This window comes from Orcinus orca, chromosome 19 (assembly GCF_937001465.1).
Source record: "Orcinus orca chromosome 19, mOrcOrc1.1, whole genome shotgun sequence".
In the NCBI taxonomy this organism is placed as follows: domain Eukaryota; kingdom Metazoa; phylum Chordata; class Mammalia; order Artiodactyla; family Delphinidae; genus Orcinus; species Orcinus orca.
Genome location: NC_064577.1, coordinates 60,881,438 through 60,893,468, shown reverse-complemented (window position 1 = coordinate 60,893,468; position 12,031 = coordinate 60,881,438). Strand labels below are relative to the sequence as shown.

General features: G+C 76.9%; 6 non-coding genes and 6 pseudogenes across 6 annotated transcripts; all 12 read left to right on the top strand.

Moving 5' to 3' along the window:
• Nucleotides 1–190: 190 nt before the first annotated feature.
• LOC125962358 (5S ribosomal RNA) lies at nucleotides 191–309 on the top strand. Its single transcript, XR_007473879.1, has one exon. It is a non-coding gene; the product is annotated as a 5S ribosomal RNA (ribosomal RNA).
• Nucleotides 310–1,235: 926 nt separating this feature from the next.
• LOC125962347 (5S ribosomal RNA) lies at nucleotides 1,236–1,354 on the top strand. The gene has a single exon (XR_007473868.1). It is a non-coding gene; the product is annotated as a 5S ribosomal RNA (ribosomal RNA).
• Nucleotides 1,355–2,280: 926 nt separating this feature from the next.
• On the top strand, nucleotides 2,281–2,399 carry LOC125962336 (5S ribosomal RNA). The gene has a single exon (XR_007473857.1). It is a non-coding gene; the product is annotated as a 5S ribosomal RNA (ribosomal RNA).
• A 926-nt stretch (nucleotides 2,400–3,325) lies between these two features.
• LOC125962597 (uncharacterized) lies at nucleotides 3,326–3,434 on the top strand (annotated as a pseudogene).
• Nucleotides 3,435–4,368: 934 nt separating this feature from the next.
• On the top strand, nucleotides 4,369–4,487 carry LOC125962325 (5S ribosomal RNA). The gene has a single exon (XR_007473846.1). It is a non-coding gene; the product is annotated as a 5S ribosomal RNA (ribosomal RNA).
• A 926-nt stretch (nucleotides 4,488–5,413) lies between these two features.
• Nucleotides 5,414–5,532, top strand: LOC125962313 (5S ribosomal RNA). Its single transcript, XR_007473834.1, has one exon. It is a non-coding gene; the product is annotated as a 5S ribosomal RNA (ribosomal RNA).
• Nucleotides 5,533–6,457: 925 nt separating this feature from the next.
• On the top strand, nucleotides 6,458–6,576 carry LOC125962302 (5S ribosomal RNA). The gene has a single exon (XR_007473823.1). It is a non-coding gene; the product is annotated as a 5S ribosomal RNA (ribosomal RNA).
• A 926-nt stretch (nucleotides 6,577–7,502) lies between these two features.
• Nucleotides 7,503–7,611, top strand: LOC125962540 (uncharacterized; annotated as a pseudogene).
• Nucleotides 7,612–8,545: 934 nt separating this feature from the next.
• On the top strand, nucleotides 8,546–8,654 carry LOC125962586 (uncharacterized; annotated as a pseudogene).
• Nucleotides 8,655–9,587: 933 nt separating this feature from the next.
• LOC125962538 (uncharacterized) lies at nucleotides 9,588–9,696 on the top strand (annotated as a pseudogene).
• Nucleotides 9,697–10,629: 933 nt separating this feature from the next.
• Nucleotides 10,630–10,738, top strand: LOC125962537 (uncharacterized; annotated as a pseudogene).
• Nucleotides 10,739–11,672: 934 nt separating this feature from the next.
• On the top strand, nucleotides 11,673–11,781 carry LOC125962536 (uncharacterized; annotated as a pseudogene).
• Nucleotides 11,782–12,031: the final 250 nt, after the last annotated feature.

The following is a 12,031-nucleotide window of genomic DNA, read 5'->3' as shown; positions in this document are numbered from 1 at the left end:
GGGTCACGGCCGCCCTGGGCTGGGAGGTGGTCGCCAAACCCTCCGCCGCCGCCCGATACCCGAGACCTCCGTTCCCCCTGCCTGGGCGGGCGAGGGGGCCCTGCCGGGGCGGGCCGGCCGCCAGGCTGGCGTTAAGGCGCCAGCGCCAGCGAAACTGGGCCTCAAGAGGCAGCCCGCGGCCCCCGCCCCCGTCTACGGCCATACCACCCTGAACGCGCCCGATCTCGTCTGATCTCGGAAGCTAAGCAGGGTCGGGCCTGGTTAGTACTTGGATGGGAGACCGCCTGGGAATACCGGGTGCTGTAGGCTTTTTGCCTCCCGCTCCGCCCGCCTTCTCCTTTACTCGCCCGCGGCGGGGGCCGCCGGCTCCGCCCCCGCCGGGCCCCGCGGCAGGCCCCACCTCCTCAGGCCCCTCCCACCACGGCGCGCGCCGGCGGGGGCGCTCCCCGCCGGCCCGGCCGGCCAGAAGGCGGCCCTGGAAGGCAGCCGCACCCCAGACGCTCCCGGGGTGGCTGGCCCGGACCCAGACTCCGCCGCGGGCCCACTTGCCGTCCTTTCGGCCCGCGAGCCCCTCGACCTGCACCTGGCCGCCCCCACCGGCGCCCAGCCCCGGCGCCGCCACCTGTGTGCCGGTGTGTCCCTCCACAGCTCCCTCCGACAAAAGCCCCCCACCCCCACCCCGCCCCTCTGGCGTGTCACCGCGGCCGGGTGCGGGAGCGGGATCGAGGGCAGGGGCCGCTTCCCCGGGCCTGCCGGCCACCAGGGGCGGGGTCCTGAGCTCGGCGGGGGGTGTGGGGGCAAGGGTGGCCTTGCCGGGGCTGAGGGGCCGTGGCGACTCAATGGTGGCTCCCAGTGGCTTCGGGCCAGCTGCCGTCGGGCAGGAGGGCCGGCCCGGGCTGCGGCCGGGCTGCGCCTAGCGCCGCGTGGGCCGGCAGGGCCGATGCCCAAGGGACCGCGGGCCCCGGGCCCTGAAGCCTCCGGGGCCACGTCCCTGTGAGCGACGTGCGGGATCTTGGGCGGGGCGCCAAGCGCCGAAGGGTTTGCTGGGTCACGGCCGCCCTGGGCTGGGAGGTGGTCGCCAAACCCTCCGCCGCCGCCCGATACCCGAGACCTCCGTTCCCCCTGCCTGGGCGGGCGAGGGGGCCCTGCCGGGGCGGGCCGGCCGCCAGGCTGGCGTTAAGGCGCCAGCGCCAGCGAAACTGGGCCTCAAGAGGCAGCCCGCGGCCCCCGCCCCCGTCTACGGCCATACCACCCTGAACGCGCCCGATCTCGTCTGATCTCGGAAGCTAAGCAGGGTCGGGCCTGGTTAGTACTTGGATGGGAGACCGCCTGGGAATACCGGGTGCTGTAGGCTTTTTGCCTCCCGCTCCGCCCGCCTTCTCCTTTACTCGCCCGCGGCGGGGGCCGCCGGCTCCGCCCCCGCCGGGCCCCGCGGCAGGCCCCACCTCCTCAGGCCCCTCCCACCACGGCGCGCGCCGGCGGGGGCGCTCCCCGCCGGCCCGGCCGGCCAGAAGGCGGCCCTGGAAGGCAGCCGCACCCCAGACGCTCCCGGGGTGGCTGGCCCGGACCCAGACTCCGCCGCGGGCCCACTTGCCGTCCTTTCGGCCCGCGAGCCCCTCGACCTGCACCTGGCCGCCCCCACCGGCGCCCAGCCCCGGCGCCGCCACCTGTGTGCCGGTGTGTCCCTCCACAGCTCCCTCCGACAAAAGCCCCCAACCCCCACCCCGCCCCGCTGGCGTGTCACCGCGGCCGGGTGCGGGAGCGGGATCGAGGGCAGGGGCCGCTTCCCCGGGCCTGCCGGCCACCAGGGGCGGGGTCCTGAGCTCGGCGGGGGGTGTGGGGGCAAGGGTGACCTTGCCGGGGCTGAGGGGCCGTGGCGACTCAATGGTGGCTCCCAGTGGCTTCGGGCCAGCTGCCGTCGGGCAGGAGGGCCGGCCCGGGCTGCGGCCGGGCTGCGCCTAGCGCCGCGTGGGCCGGCAGGGCCGATGCCCAAGGGACCGCGGGCCCCGGGCCCTGAAGCCTCCGGGGCCACGTCCCTGTGAGCGACGTGCGGGATCTTGGGCGGGGCGCCAAGCGCCGAAGGGTTTGCTGGGTCACGGCCGCCCTGGGCTGGGAGGTGGTCGCCAAACCCTCCGCCGCCGCCCGATACCCGAGACCTCCGTTCCCCCTGCCTGGGCGGGCGAGGGGGCCCTGCCGGGGCGGGCCGGCCGCCAGGCTGGCGTTAAGGCGCCAGCGCCAGCGAAACTGGGCCTCAAGAGGCAGCCCGCGGCCCCCGCCCCCGTCTACGGCCATACCACCCTGAACGCGCCCGATCTCGTCTGATCTCGGAAGCTAAGCAGGGTCGGGCCTGGTTAGTACTTGGATGGGAGACCGCCTGGGAATACCGGGTGCTGTAGGCTTTTTGCCTCCCGCTCCGCCCGCCTTCTCCTTTACTCGCCCGCGGCGGGGGCCGCCGGCTCCGCCCCCGCCGGGCCCCGCGGCAGGCCCCACCTCCTCAGGCCCCTCCCACCACGGCGCGCGCCGGCGGGGGCGCTCCCCGCCGGCCCGGCCGGCCAGAAGGCGGCCCTGGAAGGCAGCCGCACCCCAGACGCTCCCGGGGTGGCTGGCCCGGACCCAGACTCCGCCGCGGGCCCACTTGCCGTCCTTTCGGCCCGCGAGCCCCTCGACCTGCACCTGGCCGCCCCCACCGGCGCCCAGCCCCGGCGCCGCCACCTGTGTGCCGGTGTGTCCCTCCACAGCTCCCTCCGACAAAAGCCCCCCACCCCCACCCCGCCCCTCTGGCGTGTCACCGCGGCCGGGTGCGGGAGCGGGATCGAGGGCAGGGGCCGCTTCCCCGGGCCTGCCGGCCACCAGGGGCGGGGTCCTGAGCTCGGCGGGGGGTGTGGGGGCAAGGGTGGCCTTGCCGGGGCTGAGGGGCCGTGGCGACTCAATGGTGGCTCCCAGTGGCTTCGGGCCAGCTGCCGTCGGGCAGGAGGGCCGGCCCGGGCTGCGGCCGGGCTGCGCCTAGCGCCGCGTGGGCCGGCAGGGCCGATGCCCAAGGGACCGCGGGCCCCGGGCCCTGAAGCCTCCGGGGCCACGTCCCTGTGAGCGACGTGCGGGATCTTGGGCGGGGCGCCAAGCGCCGAAGGGTTTGCTGGGTCACGGCCGCCCTGGGCTGAGAGGTGGTCGCCAAACCCTCCGCCGCCGCCCGATACCCGAGACCTCCGTTCCCCCTGCCTGGGCGGGCGAGGGGGCCCTGCCGGGGCGGGCCGGCCGCCAGGCTGGCGTTAAGGCGCCAGCGCCAGCGAAACTGGGCCTCAAGAGGCAGCCCGCGGCCCCCGCCCCCGTCTCCGGCCATAGCACCCTGAACGCGCCCGATCTCGTCAGCTAAGCAGGGTCGGGCCTGGTTAGTACTTGGATGGGAGACCGCCTGGGAATACCGGGTGCTGTAGGCTTTTTGCCTCCCGCTCCGCCCGCCTTCTCCTTTACTCGCCCGCGGCGGGGGCCGCCGGCTCCGCCCCCGCCGGGCCCCGCGGCAGGCCCCACCTCCTCAGGCCCCTCCCACCACGGCGCGCGCCGGCGGGGGCGCTCCCCGCCGGCCCGGCCGGCCAGGCGGCCAGAAGGCGGCCCTGGAAGGCAGCCGCACCCCAGACGCTCCCGGGGTGGCTGGCCCGGACCCAGACTCCGCCGCGGGCCCACTTGCCGTCCTTTCGGCCCGCGAGCCCCTCGACCTGCACCTGGCCGCCCCCACCGGCGCCCAGCCCCGGCGCCGCCACCTGTGTGCCGGTGTGTCCCTCCACAGCTCCCTCCGACAAAAGCCCCCCACCCCCACCCCGCCCCTCTGGCGTGTCACCGCGGCCGGGTGCGGGAGCGGGATCGAGGGCAGGGGCCGCTTCCCCGGGCCTGCCGGCCACCAGGGGCGGGGTCCTGAGCTCGGCGGGGGGTGTGGGGGCAAGGGTGGCCTTGCCGGGGCTGAGGGGCCGTGGCGACTCAATGGTGGCTCCCAGTGGCTTCGGGCCAGCTGCCGTCGGGCAGGAGGGCCGGCCCGGGCTGCGGCCGGGCTGCGCCTAGCGCCGCGTGGGCCGGCAGGGCCGATGCCCAAGGGACCGCGGGCCCCGGGCCCTGAAGCCTCCGGGGCCACGTCCCTGTGAGCGACGTGCGGGATCTTGGGCGGGGCGCCAAGCGCCGAAGGGTTTGCTGGGTCACGGCCGCCCTGGGCTGGGAGGTGGTCGCCAAACCCTCCGCCGCCGCCCGATACCCGAGACCTCCGTTCCCCCTGCCTGGGCGGGCGAGGGGGCCCTGCCGGGGCGGGCCGGCCGCCAGGCTGGCGTTAAGGCGCCAGCGCCAGCGAAACTGGGCCTCAAGAGGCAGCCCGCGGCCCCCGCCCCCGTCTACGGCCATACCACCCTGAACGCGCCCGATCTCGTCTGATCTCGGAAGCTAAGCAGGGTCGGGCCTGGTTAGTACTTGGATGGGAGACCGCCTGGGAATACCGGGTGCTGTAGGCTTTTTGCCTCCCGCTCCGCCCGCCTTCTCCTTTACTCGCCCGCGGCGGGGGCCGCCGGCTCCGCCCCCGCCGGGCCCCGCGGCAGGCCCCACCTCCTCAGGCCCCTCCCACCACGGCGCGCGCCGGCGGGGGCGCTCCCCGCCGGCCCGGCCGGCCAGAAGGCGGCCCTGGAAGGCAGCCGCACCCCAGACGCTCCCGGGGTGGCTGGCCCGGACCCAGACTCCGCCGCGGGCCCACTTGCCGTCCTTTCGGCCCGCGAGCCCCTCGACCTGCACCTGGCCGCCCCCACCGGCGCCCAGCCCCGGCGCCGCCACCTGTGTGCCGGTGTGTCCCTCCACAGCTCCCTCCGACAAAAGCCCCCCACCCCCACCCCGCCCCTCTGGCGTGTCACCGCGGCCGGGTGCGGGAGCGGGATCGAGGGCAGGGGCCGCTTCCCCGGGCCTGCCGGCCACCAGGGGCGGGGTCCTGAGCTCGGCGGGGGGTGTGGGGGCAAGGGTGGCCTTGCCGGGGCTGAGGGGCCGTGGCGACTCAATGGTGGCTCCCAGTGGCTTCGGGCCAGCTGCCGTCGGGCAGGAGGGCCGGCCCGGGCTGCGGCCGGGCTGCGCCTAGCGCCGCGTGGGCCGGCAGGGCCGATGCCCAAGGGACCGCGGGCCCCGGGCCCTGAAGCCTCCGGGGCCACGTCCCTGTGAGCGACGTGCGGGATCTTGGGCGGGGCGCCAAGCGCCGAAGGGTTTGCTGGGTCACGGCCGCCCTGGGCTGGGAGGTGGTCGCCAAACCCTCCGCCGCCGCCCGATACCCGAGACCTCCGTTCCCCCTGCCTGGGCGGGCGAGGGGGCCCTGCCGGGGCGGGCCGGCCGCCAGGCTGGCGTTAAGGCGCCAGCGCCAGCGAAACTGGGCCTCAAGAGGCAGCCCGCGGCCCCCGCCCCCGTCTACGGCCATACCACCCTGAACGCGCCCGATCTCGTCTGATCTCGGAAGCTAAGCAGGGTCGGGCCTGGTTAGTACTTGGATGGGAGACCGCCTGGGAATACCGGGTGCTGTAGGCTTTTTGCCTCCCGCTCCGCCCGCCTTCTCCTTTACTCGCCCGCGGCGGGGGCCGCCGGCTCCGCCCCCGCCGGGCCCCGCGGCAGGCCCCACCTCCTCAGGCCCCTCCCACCACGGCGCGCGCCGGCGGGGGCGCTCCCCGCCGGCCCGGCCGGCCAGAAGGCGGCCCTGGAAGGCAGCCGCACCCCAGACGCTCCCGGGGTGGCTGGCCCGGACCCAGACTCCGCCGCGGGCCCACTTGCCGTCCTTTCGGCCCGCGAGCCCCTCGACCTGCACCTGGCCGCCCCCACCGGCGCCCAGCCCCGGCGCCGCCACCTGTGTGCCGGTGTGTCCCTCCACAGCTCCCTCCGACAAAAGCCCCCCACCCCCACCCCGCCCCTCTGGCGTGTCACCGCGGCCGGGTGCGGGAGCGGGATCGAGGGCAGGGGCCGCTTCCCCGGGCCTGCCGGCCACCAGGGGCGGGGTCCTGAGCTCGGCGGGGGGTGTGGGGGCAAGGGTGGCCTTGCCGGGGCTGAGGGGCGTGGCGACTCAATGGTGGCTCCCAGTGGCTTCGGGCCAGCTGCCGTCGGGCAGGAGGGCCGGCCCGGGCTGCGGCCGGGCTGCGCCTAGCGCCGCGTGGGCCGGCAGGGCCGATGCCCAAGGGACCGCGGGCCCCGGGCCCTGAAGCCTCCGGGGCCACGTCCCTGTGAGCGACGTGCGGGATCTTGGGCGGGGCGCCAAGCGCCGAAGGGTTTGCTGGGTCACGGCCGCCCTGGGCTGGGAGGTGGTCGCCAAACCCTCCGCCGCCGCCCGATACCCGAGACCTCCGTTCCCCCTGCCTGGGCGGGCGAGGGGGCCCTGCCGGGGCGGGCCGGCCGCCAGGCTGGCGTTAAGGCGCCAGCGCCAGCGAAACTGGGCCTCAAGAGGCAGCCCGCGGCCCCCGCCCCCGTCTACGGCCATACCACCCTGAACGCGCCCGATCTCGTCTGATCTCGGAAGCTAAGCAGGGTCGGGCCTGGTTAGTACTTGGATGGGAGACCGCCTGGGAATACCGGGTGCTGTAGGCTTTTTGCCTCCCGCTCCGCCCGCCTTCTCCTTTACTCGCCCGCGGCGGGGGCCGCCGGCTCCGCCCCCGCCGGGCCCCGCGGCAGGCCCCACCTCCTCAGGCCCCTCCCACCACGGCGCGCGCCGGCGGGGACGCTCCCCGCCGGCCCGGCCGGCCAGAAGGCGGCCCTGGAAGGCAGCCGCACCCCAGACGCTCCCGGGGTGGCTGGCCCGGACCCAGACTCCGCCGCGGGCCCACTTGCCGTCCTTTCGGCCCGCGAGCCCCTCGACCTGCACCTGGCCGCCCCCACCGGCGCCCAGCCCCGGCGCCGCCACCTGTGTGCCGGTGTGTCCCTCCACAGCTCCCTCCGACAAAAGCCCCCCACCCCCACCCCGCCCCTCTGGCGTGTCACCGCGGCCGGGTGCGGGAGCGGGATCGAGGGCAGGGGCCGCTTCCCCGGGCCTGCCGGCCACCAGGGGCGGGGTCCTGAGCTCGGCGGGGGGTGTGGGGGCAAGGGTGGCCTTGCCGGGGCTGAGGGGCCGTGGCGACTCAATGGTGGCTCCCAGTGGCTTCGGGCCAGCTGCCGTCGGGCAGGAGGGCCGGCCCGGGCTGCGGCCGGGCTGCGCCTAGCGCCGCGTGGGCCGGCAGGGCCGATGCCCAAGGGACCGCGGGCCCCGGGCCCTGAAGCCTCCGGGGCCACGTCCCTGTGAGCGACGTGCGGGATCTTGGGCGGGGCGCCAAGCGCCGAAGGGTTTGCTGGGTCACGGCTGCCCTGGGCTGAGAGGTGGTCGCCAAACCCTCCGCCGCCGCCCGATACCCGAGACCTCCGTTCCCCCTGCCTGGGCGGGCGAGGGGGCCCTGCCGGGGCGGGCCGGCCGCCAGGCTGGCGTTAAGGCGCCAGCGCCAGCGAAACTGGGCCTCAAGAGGCAGCCCGCGGCCCCCGCCCCCGTCTACGGCCATAGCACCCTGAACGCGCCCGATCTCGTCAGCTAAGCAGGGTCGGGCCTGGTTAGTACTTGGATGGGAGACCGCCTGGGAATACCGGGTGCTGTAGGCTTTTTGCCTCCCGCTCCGCCCGCCTTCTCCTTTACTCGCCCGCGGCGGGGGCCGCCGGCTCCGCCCCCGCCGGGCCCCGCGGCAGGCCCCACCTCCTCAGGCCCCTCCCACCACGGCGCGCGCCGGCGGGGGCGCTCCCCGCCGGCCCGGCCGGCCAGGCGGCCAGAAGGCGGCCCTGGAAGGCAGCCGCACCCCAGACGCTCCCGGGGTGGCTGGCCCGGACCCAGACTCCGCCGCGGGCCCACTTGCCGTCCTTTCGGCCCGCGAGCCCCTCGACCTGCACCTGGCCGCCCCCACCGGCGCCCAGCCCCGGCGCCGCCACCTGTGTGCCGGTGTGTCCCTCCACAGCTCCCTCCGACAAAAGCCCCCCACCCCCACCCCGCCCCTCTGGCGTGTCACCGCGGCCGGGTGCGGGAGCGGGATCGAGGGCAGGGGCCGCTTCCCCGGGCCTGCCGGCCACCAGGGGCGGGGTCCTGAGCTCGGCGGGGGGTGTGGGGGCAAGGGTGGCCTTGCCGGGGCTGAGGGGCCGTGGCGACTCAATGGTGGCTCCCAGTGGCTTCGGGCCAGCTGCCGTCGGGCAGGAGGGCCGGCCCGGGCTGCGGCCGGGCTGCGCCTAGCGCCGCGTGGGCCGGCAGGGCCGATGCCCAAGGGACCGCGGGCCCCGGGCCCTGAAGCCTCCGGGGCCACGTCCCTGTGAGCGACGTGCGGGATCTTGGGCGGGGCGCCAAGCGCCGAAGGGTTTGCTGGGTCACGGCCGCCCTGGGCTGGGAGGTGGTCGCCAAACCCTCCGCCGCCGCCCGATACCCGAGACCTCCGTTCCCCCTGCCTGGGCGGGCGAGGGGGCCCTGCCGGGGCGGGCCGGCCGCCAGGCTGGCGTTAAGGCGCCAGCGCCAGCGAAACTGGGCCTCAAGAGGCAGCCCGCGGCCCCCGCCCCCGTCTACGGCCATAGCACACTGAACGCGCCCGATCTCGTCAGCTAAGCAGGGTCGGGCCTGGTTAGTACTTGGATGGGAGACCGCCTGGGAATACCGGGTGCTGTAGGCTTTTTGCCTCCCGCTCCGCCCGCCTTCTCCTTTACTCGCCCGCGGCGGGGGCCGCCGGCTCCGCCCCCGCCGGGCCCCGCGGCAGGCCCCACCTCCTCAGGCCCCTCCCACCACGGCGCGCGCCGGCGGGGGCGCTCCCCGCCGGCCCGGCCGGCCAGGCGGCCAGAAGGCGGCCCTGGAAGGCAGCCGCACCCCAGACGCTCCCGGGGTGGCTGGCCCGGACCCAGACTCCGCCGCGGGCCCACTTGCCGTCCTTTCGGCCCGCGAGCCCCTCGACCTGCACCTGGCCGCCCCCACCGGCGCCCAGCCCCGGCGCCGCCACCTGTGTGCCGGTGTGTCCCTCCACAGCTCCCTCCGACAAAAGCCCCCCACCCCCACCCCGCCCCTCTGGCGTGTCACCGCGGCCGGGTGCGGGAGCGGGATCGAGGGCAGGGGCCGCTTCCCCGGGCCTGCCGGCCACCAGGGGCGGGGTCCTGAGCTCGGCGGGGGGTGTGGGGGCAAGGGTGGCCTTGCCGGGGCTGAGGGGCGTGGCGACTCAATGGTGGCTCCCAGTGGCTTCGGGCCAGCTGCCGTCGGGCAGGAGGGCCGGCCCGGGCTGCGGCCGGGCTGCGCCTAGCGCCGCGTGGGCCGGCAGGGCCGATGCCCAAGGGACCGCGGGCCCCGGGCCCTGAAGCCTCCGGGGCCACGTCCCTGTGAGCGACGTGCGGGATCTTGGGCGGGGCGCCAAGCGCCGAAGGGTTTGCTGGGTCACGGCCGCCCTGGGCTGGGAGGTGGTCGCCAAACCCTCCGCCGCCGCCCGATACCCGAGACCTCCGTTCCCCCTGCCTGGGCGGGCGAGGGGGCCCTGCCGGGGCGGGCCGGCCGCCAGGCTGGCGTTAAGGCGCCAGCGCCAGCGAAACTGGGCCTCAAGAGGCAGCCCGCGGCCCCCGCCCCCGTCTACGGCCATAGCACCCTGAACGCGCCCGATCTCGTCAGCTAAGCAGGGTCGGGCCTGGTTAGTACTTGGATGGGAGACCGCCTGGGAATACCGGGTGCTGTAGGCTTTTTGCCTCCCGCTCCGCCCGCCTTCTCCTTTACTCGCCCGCGGCGGGGGCCGCCGGCTCCGCCCCCGCCGGGCCCCGCGGCAGGCCCCACCTCCTCAGGCCCCTCCCACCACGGCGCGCGCCGGCGGGGGCGCTCCCCGCCGGCCCGGCCGGCCAGGCGGCCAGAAGGCGGCCCTGGAAGGCAGCCGCACCCCAGACGCTCCCGGGGTGGCTGGCCCGGACCCAGACTCCGCCGCGGGCCCACTTGCCGTCCTTTCGGCCCGCGAGCCCCTCGACCTGCACCTGGCCGCCCCCACCGGCGCCCAGCCCCGGCGCCGCCACCTGTGTGCCGGTGTGTCCCTCCACAGCTCCCTCCGACAAAAGCCCCCCACCCCCACCCCGCCCCTCTGGCGTGTCACCGCGGCCGGGTGCGGGAGCGGGATCGAGGGCAGGGGCCGCTTCCCCGGGCCTGCCGGCCACCAGGGGCGGGGTCCTGAGCTCGGCGGGGGGTGTGGGGGCAAGGGTGGCCTTGCCGGGGCTGAGGGGCGTGGCGACTCAATGGTGGCTCCCAGTGGCTTCGGGCCAGCTGCCGTCGGGCAGGAGGGCCGGCCCGGGCTGCGGCCGGGCTGCGCCTAGCGCCGCGTGGGCCGGCAGGGCCGATGCCCAAGGGACCGCGGGCCCCGGGCCCTGAAGCCTCCGGGGCCACGTCCCTGTGAGCGACGTGCGGGATCTTGGGCGGGGCGCCAAGCGCCGAAGGGTTTGCTGGGTCACGGCCGCCCTGGGCTGGGAGGTGGTCGCCAAACCCTCCGCCGCCGCCCGATACCCGAGACCTCCGTTCCCCCTGCCTGGGCGGGCGAGGGGGCCCTGCCGGGGCGGGCCGGCCGCCAGGCTGGCGTTAAGGCGCCAGCGCCAGCGAAACTGGGCCTCAAGAGGCAGCCCGCGGCCCCCGCCCCCGTCTACGGCCATAGCACCCTGAACGCGCCCGATCTCGTCAGCTAAGCAGGGTCGGGCCTGGTTAGTACTTGGATGGGAGACCGCCTGGGAATACCGGGTGCTGTAGGCTTTTTGCCTCCCGCTCCGCCCGCCTTCTCCTTTACTCGCCCGCGGCGGGGGCCGCCGGCTCCGCCCCCGCCGGGCCCCGCGGCAGGCCCCACCTCCTCAGGCCCCTCCCACCACGGCGCGCGCCGGCGGGGGCGCTCCCCGCCGGCCCGGCCGGCCAGGCGGCCAGAAGGCGGCCCTGGAAGGCAGCCGCACCCCAGACGCTCCCGGGGTGGCTGGCCCGGACCCAGACTCCGCCGCGGGCCCACTTGCCGTCCTTTCGGCCCGCGAGCCCCTCGACCTGCACCTGGCCGCCCCCACCGGCGCCCAGCCCCGGCGCCGCCACCTGTGTGCCGGTGTGTCCCTCCACAGCTCCCTCCGACAAAAGCCCCCCACCCCCACCCCGCCCCTCTGGCGTGTCACCGCGGCCGGGTGCGGGAGCGGGATCGAGGGCAGGGGCCGCTTCCCCGGGCCTGCCGGCCACCAGGGGCGGGGTCCTGAGCTCGGCGGGGGGTGTGGGGGCAAGGGTGGCCTTGCCGGGGCTGAGGGGCCGTGGCGACTCAATGGTGGCTCCCAGTGGCTTCGGGCCAGCTGCCGTCGGGCAGGAGGGCCGGCCCGGGCTGCGGCCGGGCTGCGCCTAGCGCCGCGTGGGCCGGCAGGGCCGATGCCCAAGGGACCGCGGGCCCCGGGCCCTGAAGCCTCCGGGGCCACGTCCCTGTGAGCGACGTGCGGGATCTTGGGCGGGGCGCCAAGCGCCGAAGGGTTTGCTGGGTCACGGCCGCCCTGGGCTGGGAGGTGGTCGCCAAACCCTCCGCCGCCGCCCGATACCCGAGACCTCCGTTCCCCCTGCCTGGGCGGGCGAGGGGGCCCTGCCGGGGCGGGCCGGCCGCCAGGCTGGCGTTAAGGCGCCAGCGCCAGCGAAACTGGGCCTCAAGAGGCAGCCCGCGGCCCCCGCCCCCGTCTACGGCCATAGCACCCTGAACGCGCCCGATCTCGTCAGCTAAGCAGGGTCGGGCCTGGTTAGTACTTGGATGGGAGACCGCCTGGGAATACCGGGTGCTGTAGGCTTTTTGCCTCCCGCTCCGCCCGCCTTCTCCTTTACTCGCCCGCGGCGGGGGCCGCCGGCTCCGCCCCCGCCGGGCCCCGCGGCAGGCCCCACCTCCTCAGGCCCCTCCCACCACGGCGCGCGCCGGCGGGGGCGCTCCCCGCCGGCCCGGCCGGCCAGAAGGCGGCCCTGGAAGGCAGCCGCACCCCAGACGCTCCCGGGGTGGCTGGCCCGGACCCAGACTCCGCCGCGGGCCCACTTGCCGTCCTTTCG